An 8,732-nucleotide genomic window follows, 5' to 3' on the forward strand; every position below is an offset into this window, starting at 1 on the left:
TCGCTGAGAGTCTTGCACTCCTCAGGGATACGATCGCCTATGTGCAGGACAGAGGGTTGGACACCTGCCTGATCAACCTGGACCAGGAGAAAGCCTTTGATAGGATATCACACAGGTATATGAGAGATGTTCTCTCCAAAATGGGTTTTGGGGAGGGAATCTGCAATTGGATCAGCCTGCTCTACACCAACATTGTCAGTGCAGTCTCAATCAATGGGTGGGAATCAGATAGCTTCCCAGTCAGATCTGGAGTCAGGCAGGGCTGCCCTCTCTCTCCTGCCTTGTTTGTGTGCTGCATAGAGCCATTTGCTGAGTCCATCAGGAAGGACGCGAGCCTGGAAAGGGGTGCTATTCCTGGCAGTGGGGGCCTGCAGGTCAAGGCCTCCCTGTACATGGATGACGTCGCCGTTTTCTGCTCGGATCCGCTGGCCATGCACAGACTCATGTGCATATGTGACCAGTTCAAATGGGCCTCGGGGGCCAAGATCAACCGAGGCAAGAGCGAGGCCATGCTCTTCGGGAACTGGGCCGACCAATCCTCGATCCCCTTCACCGTCAGGACCGACCACCTGAAGGTGCTGGGTATTTGGTTCGGAGGGGCTGGGGCATGCCCCAAGTCTTGGGAGGAGCGTATCAGCAAAGTGAGGCAGAAACTGGACAGATGGAAGCTATTTTTGAAATAATGTTTTACAAAAATGTGGAGGGTGCTTTATATAAAACAGAAGTAATTAGATTACCTACAGTGTGGAAACAGGCCCTTTGGCCCAACAACCCTCCAAAGAGGAACCCACCCCCCTATACTTACCCCTGACTAATCCACCTAACACTACATACAATTTAGCATGACCAATTCACCTAACCTGCATCTGTTGGGATTGTGGGAGGAAACCAGAGCACGCAGAGGAAACACACGCAGACATGCACAATCTCCACCCAAGACAGGAATTGAACCAGGACTCCTAGTACTAACCACTGAGCCACCACTGCACCCCACATTGCAGCACATTATATTTAGGGTTAATAGATAGCCAGTGTGAACCAACTGGTTCTCAATATTGCATCCACGTTCGTGTTCCGTGTTACCATTATACACATTTATGTTGAGAACTGGTATTAAATAAAACCGTGATTATCTTCAAACTTTCGTGGATTAGCAATGCAAATGAAGAACATTAGCTGACATTTCTGCTACATCCAAAGGGTTGGCACCACCGAACCCATATTCCTCTCCCCTCACTTATCAGCCGTCCACAAGGACCATTCCTTCCGGGACACCCTGGTGCACGCCTCCTTCACATCCAACACACCCAACCCATCCTCAGTCCCACAGAACATTCTCCTGCAATCACAGAAGATGCTACATCTGCCCACTTACTTCCTCCCTCCTCACCATCTAAGGTCCCAAATACACCTTCCAGGTGAAGCAGTGCTTTACTTGCACATCCCACAGTCTCGTCTACTGCTTTCTCTGCTCACAATGTGGTCTCTGGTACATGAGGGAAACAAAGCACAGACTTGGTGACCGTTTTGTAAAACACCTACAACCTGTCCGCAAAGAAGACCCTGAGCTTCCAGTTGCCTGCCACTACAACACCCCACCCTGGTCCATGGCCAACATCTCTGTCTCAGACTTGCTGCAGTGCTCCAGCGAAGCTCAGCACAAGCTGGAACAACAGCACCTCATTTTTCATTTGGGAACCCTGCAGCATTCAGGACTTCTTACTGAGTTCAACTATTATAGGGCTTGAGCACCTTTCCCCAAGCTTTCCCCCACCCCCATACACCAGGCCTCGTCATTAAATGAGCTGCTACCACACACAACCCATTATCAGGGAATCATTCTCCCAGGCTGGTCTTTATTCACTCTTTCATCTGTCTAACTGTTTTTTTCTCTCTCTTGGGTTCTATGTCCATTTATCCTTTAATTCTCCTGCTTCCCCTCTCCCTATCTACTGCGTAAAAACTATACTCAATCGAGGTGTCATCACTTCTGAAGAAAGGTCACTGGATCGAAAGCTTTAACTCTGATTTCTCTTCACAGATGCTGCCGGGATTGGGTGAGGGATAGGCAAAGGAGAAAGTGAGGATTGCAGATGCTGGAGATCAGAGTCGAGAGTGTGGTGCCAGAAAAGCAGGAATTTCTGATGGAAAGTAAAACGTTTAGGACTGTAACATTAAGACCTATTGAACCAGAATGGGTGACACCTCGTTGTTGATCTTTCTGGCTGGAATGTGACATTTTTCATTGCAGATCCTGGTTTTGGACTTGAGGAATTCGACCCTGATGATGTCCTGGCCTGCCCTAAAGAGGGGTTAACTCCATTGACATGGTAGCACCAGTGATGAGGTGAGCACAAGAGAACATGACCTATGCTTGGGGACAGCTTCCTTAGTGGGTATGGTCACTTTGGGCAGGAATGGAGCAATGGCACAGGAAACCATGCCACATCTCAGTTCAAACTGCCCCTCCTGTTCTTGTCTCCACCACAAGGAAGTGAACCAAAGTCTCTGCTGTACCAAAGTGCATCCTTGCTTCATGTGTAAGGAAGTGGATTTGATGTTTGCTCTTAAATTATGTGAGTATAACCTTAACAAACTACCCCTTTAAATCATTTGATAAATAACACACTTGAGGTGACCTTGAATCATCTAGCACAAATCCCTACTCACGCTGCACCTGGAAGGTGGAATTGAACCACTCTGTTGCTAGACAGCAGCAGGTTTGAAGCTTGCATCCAAGACCACTGGGAATCAGCCAGGAATTAGGCAAACATGGAGAGAGTCTTATATAAAAGTGAGGAAAGTGCAACACTTTATATTCAGGGTTAGTAGATAGTCTGTCATCCAACCAGTTCTCAATATTACATTCAGGTTCATGTTCCAAGATGCCAATATTTTCCATTTATGTTAAACACTGATATGAAATAAAAATGTGATTAGCTTCACAGTTTTATGGGTTAATAATGCAAATGAAGATCATTAGACAACACTTCTGCGACCTCCGGAGAGATGCCACCACCAGACCCATATTCCCCTCCCCTCTCCGTTCACATAGACCGTTCCCTTCGGAACACGCTGGTGCACTCCGAACACACCCACCCCACCCACAGACCCACTGGACATTCCCCTGCAACCACAGAAGGTGCTACATCTGTTCTTTTAACTTCCTCCCTCCTCACCATCTAAGATCCCAAATACACCTTCCAGGTGAAGCAGCACTTTACCTGCACATCACACAATCTTGTCTACTGCTTTCTCTGCTCACGATGTGGTCTCCGGTACATTAGGGAAATAAAGCACAGACTCAGCAACCGTTTTGTTGAACACCGACATTCTGACCGCAAAGCAGACACTGAGCTTCCAGTCGCCTATCACTTTAATACCCCACCCTGGTCCCTGGACAACATCTGTGTCTCAGACTTGCTGCAGTGCTCCAGCGAACCTCAGCACAAGCTGGAAGAACAACCCCTCATTTTCAATTTGGGAACCCTGCAGCATTCAGGACTTGTTATTGAGTTCAACAATTTTAGGGCTTGAACCCCTTTCCCCAAGCTTTCCCCCACCCCCACACACTAGGCCCTGTCATTACATGGGTTGGTACTACACACAAACTATTGTCAGCGACTTATTGTCCCCATTAGAAATGAATCATGCTCCCAGGCTAGTCTTTCAGATAACAATTCTTGATTCGTTGATTGATAGATGGAGCAGGGTGACCAATTTGCCTTTGGTGACCTTGAGTGGAAAGGAATAAGCCAGATGGAGTGGGTGTGGCTTCGATTAAGTTGACCAAATCAGAGGATAGCACCGCTGTGAGTGCTGAGGCAGGTCACAAACTATGCGGGTTTGTGAATTGGGAGGCCGGTGCTGCAAAGTAAAATGTTTAGGGCTAAAACAATATGGCCAGTTGAGCTATGAAGGGATTTGCCTTGCTGTTGATTGTTTCAGATGGATTGCAACATATTTTCACTGCAGATGCGTGTTTATGACCTTGGGAAATCTGTTCTGATGATCTTCTGGACTGGCTGAGAGAAGTCAACTCCACTTTAAAGCAGCACCAGTAATGAGGTGGAGGATATGGATCTGGACACAAGAGATTCTGACCTACTCTTGCTGATGACTTCCTCGGTGGGAACAGTCAATCTGGGCAGGAATGGAGCTGTGTCACAGGAAACCATGCCACCTCTTTGTTCAAACTGTCCCTGCTGTTCTTGCACCCACCTCAGAGAAATACAAATCAACTCTCTGCCATATCAAACTGCATCTTTGCTTTGTGTGTAAAGAAATGGTTTTGATGTTTGCTCTTAAATCATGAGTAAAATCTTACCAAAATGCCCCTGTCAATCCTCTGACAAATAACATGACTGAGCCAACCTTTAAACATCTGACACAAGTTAAACACAAGCCCCAACACACACAGCGCCTGGAAGGTGGAATTGAACCACTCTGTCGCTAAACAGCTACAGGTTTGAAGCCTGCACCCTAGACCACTAGGAATCATCCAGGCATCAGGTATGGGTGGAGAAAGTCTTATATAAAACAGAGGAAATTGCAATACTTTACACTCAGGGTTAGTAGATAGTCAGTCTCATCCAACCAGTTCTCAATATTCCATGCAGGTTCATCTAACACATTATCAATATTTTCCATTGATTTTAAAACTGCCTTTAAATAAAATTGTGATTATCTTCACAATGTTATGCATTAATAATGCAAATGGAGATCATTAGACAACATTTCTGTGATCTCCAAAGAGATGCCACGACCAGACCAATATTCCAATCCCCTCCATTGTCAACTGTCCACAAGGACCATTCCCTCCAGGACACCCTGGTGCACTCCTCATTCACTCCCAACACACCCACCGCATATACAGGCAACAGAACATTCTCCTGCAATCACAGAAGGTGCTACATCTGTCCGTTTACTTCCTCCCTCCCCACCATCTAAGGTGCCAAATACACCTTCCAGGTGAAGCAGCGCTTTACCTGCACATCCCACAATCTCATCTCCTGCTTTCTTTGCTCACGATATGGTCTCCTGTACTTTCCAGAAACGAACAACAGATTCGGTGACCATTTTGTCCAACACCTACAACCTGTCTGCAAAGAAGACCCTGAGCTTCCAGTTGCCTGTCACTGCAACACCCCACCCTGGTCCCTGGCCAACATCTCTGTCTCAGTCTCGCTGCAGTGCTCCAGCAAAGTTTAGCACAAGCTGGAAGAACAGAACCTCATTTTCTATTTGGAAGCATACAGTACTTCTTATTGAGTTAAACAATTATAGGGCTTGAGTACCTTTCCCCAACTCCCACACACCAGGCCTTTTCATTACATGGGCTGCTACCACATAACCCATTGTCAGCGACTAATTGTCCCCATTAGCAGCAAATCATTCTCCCAGGCTGGTCTTTATCCACTCCTTTCTCTGTCCAAATGTTTCTCTCTCTCTTGGGGCTCTATCCCCACCTATCCTTTAATCCTCCTGCCTCTCCGCTCCCTTTCTACTGCATAAAAACAATGTTTAATCGAGGTGTCATCACTTCTGAAGAAAGGTCACTGGACCTAAAGCTTTAACACTGATTTCTCTTCACAGATGCTGTCTGGATTGGGCGAGGGATTGGCAAAGTAGAAATTGAGGATTGCAGATGCTGGAGATCAGAGTCGGGAGTGTGTTGCCGGAAAAGCAAAGCAGGTCAGGTAGCATCCAAGGAGCAGGAGAATCGATGTTTCGGGCATAAGCTCTTCAACAGGAATTTCAAATGGAAAGTAAAATGTTGAGGACTGTCACAATAAGACCAATTGAACCAAGATGGGATATATCTTGCTGTTGATCGTTCCAACTGGAATGTGACATTTTTCATTGCGGATCCCTTTTTCTGACCTCGGGAATTCTGCCCTGATGATCTCCTGGCCTGCCAAACCGAGGTCAACTCCATTGACATGGTAGCACCAGTGACGAGGTGGGGGTGGAGCGACCGATCACAGGAGAACTCAACCTACTCTTGGTGACAGCATCTTTGGTAGGTACAGTCAATCTGGGCAGGAATGGAGCAATGTCACAGGAAACCATGCCACTTCTTAGTTCCAATTACCCCTCCTGTTCCACTCCCCACCTCAGGGAAAATGAACCAACTCCCTGCCGTACCAACTGCATCTTTGTTTTGTGTGGAAAGAAGTGGTTTTGATGTTTGCTCTTAAATTACATGAGTAAAACCTTAGCAAAATGCCCCTCTGACAAATGACACTCCTGAGCCAACCTTTAAGCATCAACCACAAGTTAAACACGAGCCCCTACTCACACTGCGTCTGGAAGATGGAATTGAGCCACTCTGTCGCTAGACCGCTGCAGGTTCGAAGCCAGCATCCTAGAGCACTAGGAACCACCCAAGCATTAATCATGGGTGGAGACAGTCTGATATGAAACAGAGGAAAGTCCAATATTTTGTATTCAGGATGAATAGATAGTCAGTGTCTTCCATTCAATTCTCAATATTGCATTCAGGTTTATGTCCCGTATTACCATAATTTTCCACTGATGTTCAAAACTGCTTTTAAATAAAACTGTGATTATTTTCACCATTTTATGAATTAATAATGCAAATGACAATCATTAGACAACATTTCTGTGACCTCCAGAGGGATGCCACCACCAGACCCATATCCCCCTCCCCTCCCTTGTCAGCCGTCCACAAGGACTGTTCCCTCCGGGACACCCTGGTGCACTCCTCCTTCACTCCCAACACACCCACCCCATCCACAGCCCCACAGAACATTCCCCTGCAACCACAGAAGGTGTTACATCTGTCCATTTACTTCCTCCCTCCTCAACATCCAAGGTCCCAAATACACCTTCCAGGTGAAGCAGCACTTTACTTGCACATCCCATAATCTTGTCTCCTGCTTTCTCTGCTCACGATGTGGTCTCTGGTACATTTGGGAAACAAAGCAGAGGCTGGGTGACTGTTTTGTCGAACACCTACATCCTGTCCGTGAAAAAACCCAGAGCTTCCAGTTGCCCGCCATTACAACAACCCACCCTGGCCCCTGGTCAACATCTCTGTCTCAGGCTCACTGCAGTGCTCCAGTGAAGCTCAGAGCAAGCTGGAAGGACAGCACCACATTTCCCATTTGGAAAATGCAGCATTCTGGACTTCTTATCAAGTTCAACAATGTTAGGGTTGGAACCCATTTCCCCAAGCTTTCCCCCACTCCCACACCCACACACCAGGACTCTTCATTACATGGGCTGCTACCACACACAACCAATTGTCAGCGACTCATTGTTCCCATTAGCACCTTCTCCCAGGCTGGTCTTTATCCACTCCATTTTCTGTCCAACTGTTTTTCTCTCTCTTGGGGCTCTATCTCCACCTATCCTTTAATCCTCCTGCCTCCCATCTCCATAATACTGCATAAAAACTATGCTCACTGCCCTGTGACTGAACATTCCAATTTCACCTTCCATTCCATCAAGGCAAATCAACTCTCTGCCATATCAAACTGCATCTTTGCTTTGTGTGTAAAGAAATGGTTTTGATGCTTGCTCTTTAATCATGAGTATAATCTTAAAAAAATGCCCCCCTCAAGTAACGTTCCTGAGCTGACCTTTAAACATCTGACATAAGCCTCGAGACAGACTGCGCCTGGAAGGTGGAATTGAACCACTCTGTTGCTAAACAGCTACAGGTTTGAAGCCTGCACCCTAGACCACTAGGAATCATCCAGGCATCAGGTATGGGTGGAGAAAGTCTTATTTCAAACAGAGGAAATTGCAATACTTTACACTCAGGGTTAATAGATAGTCAGTCTCATCCAACCAGTTCTCAACATTCCATGCAGGTTCATCGAACACATTACCAATATCTTCCATTGATTTTAAAACTGCTTATATAAAACAGAGGAAATTGCAATACTTTACACTCAGGGTTAATAGTCAGTCTCATCCAACCAGTTCTCAACATTCCATGCAGGTTCATCGAACACATTACCAATATCTTCCATTGATTTTAAAACTGCTTTTAAATAAAATTGTGATTATCTTCACAATTTTATGGATTAATAATGCAAATGAGGATCATTAGACAACATTTCTGTGATCTCCAAAGGGATGCCACCACCAGACCCATATTCCAATCCCCTCCCTTGTCAATCATCCGCAAGGACCATTCCCTCCAGGACACCCTAGTGCACTCCTCATTCACTCCCAACACACCCACCGCATATACAGCCAACAGAACACTCCCCTGCAATCACAGAAGGTGCTACATCTGTCCATTTACTTCCTCCCTCCTCACCACCTAAGGTCCCAAATTCACCTTCCAGGTGAAGCAGCGCTTTACCTGCACATCCCATAATCTCATCTCCATCTTTATCTGCTCATGATGTGTTCTCCTGTACATTCCGGAAACGAAAGACAGACCCGGTGACCATTTTGATGAACACTTAAATCCTGTCCACAAAGAAGACCCTGAGCTTCCAGTTGCCTGTCACTACAACACCCCAGCCTGGACCCTGGCCAACATCTCTGTCTCAGTCTTGCTACTGTGTTCCAGTGAAGCTCAGCACAAGCTGGAAGAACAGCACCTCATTTTTCATTTGGGAATCCTGCAGCAATCAGGACTTCTTATTGAGTTCAACAATTTAGTGTTTGAATGACTTTCCCCAAGCTTTCCCCCACTCCGATACATCAGGTCTCATCACTACATAGGCTGCTACCACACACAACCCATT

General features: G+C 46.3%; 3 non-coding genes across 3 annotated transcripts; all 3 read right to left on the minus strand.

The window, feature by feature from the left end:
• Positions 1-2,674: 2,674 nt before the first annotated feature.
• trnastop-uca lies at positions 2,675-2,761 on the minus strand. The gene has a single exon. It is a non-coding gene; the product is annotated as a tRNA-Sec (tRNA).
• Positions 2,762-4,420: 1,659 nt separating this feature from the next.
• trnastop-uca lies at positions 4,421-4,507 on the minus strand. Its single transcript has one exon. It is a non-coding gene; the product is annotated as a tRNA-Sec (tRNA).
• Positions 4,508-7,642: 3,135 nt separating this feature from the next.
• On the minus strand, positions 7,643-7,729 carry trnastop-uca. The gene has a single exon. It is a non-coding gene; the product is annotated as a tRNA-Sec (tRNA).
• Positions 7,730-8,732: the final 1,003 nt, after the last annotated feature.

Source organism: Chiloscyllium plagiosum, unplaced genomic scaffold, assembly GCF_004010195.1.
Source record: "Chiloscyllium plagiosum isolate BGI_BamShark_2017 unplaced genomic scaffold, ASM401019v2 scaf_986, whole genome shotgun sequence".
Lineage (NCBI taxonomy): Eukaryota > Metazoa > Chordata > Chondrichthyes > Orectolobiformes > Hemiscylliidae > Chiloscyllium > Chiloscyllium plagiosum.